General features: G+C 34.3%; 1 protein-coding gene across 1 annotated transcript in view; it reads left to right on the top strand.

The window, feature by feature from the left end:
- FZD2 (frizzled class receptor 2) overlaps nucleotides 1-515 on the top strand; it is a 3057-nt gene extending 2542 nt beyond the window's left edge. Inside the window, exon 1 of the mRNA XM_073607715.1 lies at nucleotides 1-515. This exon is cut by the window's left edge and continues 2542 nt beyond it. The gene's annotated coding sequence lies outside the window, so the exon portion shown is untranslated.
- Nucleotides 516-2437: the final 1922 nt, after the last annotated feature.

Genomic DNA, 2437 nt, shown 5'->3' on the forward strand with positions numbered 1-2437 from the left:
GCAGAATCTGTGAGGGTGATCTGGAATCTTGGCATCTTATGACAGGTGGTACCGCTGCTGCTATGGTGTCTGTCAGAATGGTACAATTGGATTTTTTTTTTGGGGGGGGGGGGGGGGGGTTATTTTGAGTTTGAATTATCAATTCCCTTTTTTTTTCATTTGTAATGCATGATTTAAAAAGGACAGATGCATATATTCATTTCTAGATGACAGGAGTTGGCTGGGACACCAGAAATGACATTTTTTGTACAAGGGAACATGGTACAGATTTGACACTTGTCAAAAAAAAAAAAAAACTTTTCATGTGTGGGATGAGCAAAGGAAAGGGACATGTAACCCCTTATGTGCTGAAGAGAACCTAAAGACATTGGAAACCATCATGGGCCTTCATTACACTGTCTAGCCCTTGATCGGAATATGTATTGATATGTTTTTAAATATATGTTGATTTTTTTTTTCTTAATTTTCAAATTAAAAAATTAAAAAAAATATTTTTGTTATGAACAACCAAGAAAGTCTTTTGCGCTTTCTTCTTTGTTCCACTGGAGATTCTTGGGGGATGAGGTTATACATAAAGTTTATTTTAATAGTTCATCATACTATGAATACAAAGAACTAGTTATGAGATATCGAGGTGACTGCTTACATAATTTGATGGCTGTATGATAGTCAGCCTAATATGTGAGAACTGAGAGGAAAAGAACTATCTATATTACCCATGGCTAAAAAAAAAAAAAAATAAAATCTCAGCTTTTACCTATCTAGTACAGGTCAAACATGTAATAGAAAGATAGAAAGGATTTTTTTTAATTGATAAATTAATCCCATATGAAGCTCTTAATATCCAGGCATTTTTTTCTTTGACCGTTATAAATACCATCAGGGATCGCCTTCCAAATAAGTCACATGACTTGCGATGCCGCTGTTTTCCACCTCTGCTCAAATATCCGTTACATCAGTAACACCTATTCATTTTATGCCTCTCTCTTGGTTTCTTTATACAAATCTGTAGGTAGCCACCCGATATTTTACATATGCCCTACCTAGTTCTAACCAATCCAGACATTTATTGTAGCCATTGAAAGCTGATTTCTGATTGGTCCGACTGGGTTGCTGCACATCACTGAACTTTTAATTAATTTAGTTGAGCAATAACCCAGAGTATTCTATTGGAAAAAAGTGACATATGTATGTGTGTGGTGTGTGTGTGTATATATATATATATATATATATATATATATATATATATAAAATGTGTATATATATATATATATATATATATATATATGTGTGTGTGTGTGTATATATATATATATATATATATATATATATATATATAATATAATATAATATAATAAAGAAAAAAATTATATATATAAACACACACACAAAATATACTGCAGTATCAACGGTTTGCAAAACGGAATCACTTAGCAGTCAGTGAAATCCAATCAGTGCAGTTTATTGCAATATATTCATAATTTTTTTTTTTTTATTGGGTTACTTTACTAAAGTAATAGAGACTGTTCACTTAGGGGGTTATTTACTAAAGCTGGAGAGTTCAAAATCTGGTGCAGCTCTGCATAGAAACCAATCAGCTTCCAAGTTTTATTGCTAAAGCTTAATTGAACAAGCTGACGTTAGAAGCTGATTGGCCACCATGCACGGCTGCACCAGAGTTTGCGCTCTCCAGTTGTAGTAAATCTCCACTTAGTGACTCTTTGCAATATTAAATATTTAAGGTGAAGAAGTGTTCACTTTGAATACCTAATCACGTGGTTTTTGCTTGCACATGATTGGATGATTGAATTAAACACAGCTTCACCTTATTCTTTAAGCTAAGTGAATATTTACATCACTAAGGGAACAATCTTTGTTTTTTAAGTAAATCAACTCTAATATGTTTTAATATATTCATGCACACAGGACGTTTAAAAAAAACGCCAGTGCTGCTGCCAGGAAAAAGCAACTGTAAAAACGTGCTTTTAGCCGCGTTTTTGACTAGCGTTTATGCACGTTTTTTGGCGTTAATGTTTTTTACAGTAAAAACATTCCCTATAATGTAAAAAAACTAAAAGCTTGTCATGGCGTTTGGCAGTTTTTTTGGGCGTTTCACGTTTTTACAGCTCTGCTCCTGGACACAGGCTTACGTTTTTTTTTTTTTCTACTGCCCCTAAACGCTTATGCCTCCAAACGCCTCTGAACTTTTATGTGCGCATGGACACATAGGCTAACATGGAGGGGCGTTTAGAGGCAGTAAAAAAAAAAAAAGGCAGACGCCCCTAACAGCAGCTGTAAAAACAGCCCTAAAAATGCAGCAATACACGTATTGATTTTTCATGCAATGACTGCTTAATGAGAGTGTCCTTATCAGTCAGGTACCTGGAGTGTTTGTCCAATGCAGCTCAGTTAACCCACATTGATTGATTAAAGTCAA

Source organism: Aquarana catesbeiana, linkage group LG12 (assembly GCF_042186555.1).
Source record: "Aquarana catesbeiana isolate 2022-GZ linkage group LG12, ASM4218655v1, whole genome shotgun sequence".
Classification (NCBI taxonomy): domain Eukaryota; kingdom Metazoa; phylum Chordata; class Amphibia; order Anura; family Ranidae; genus Aquarana; species Aquarana catesbeiana.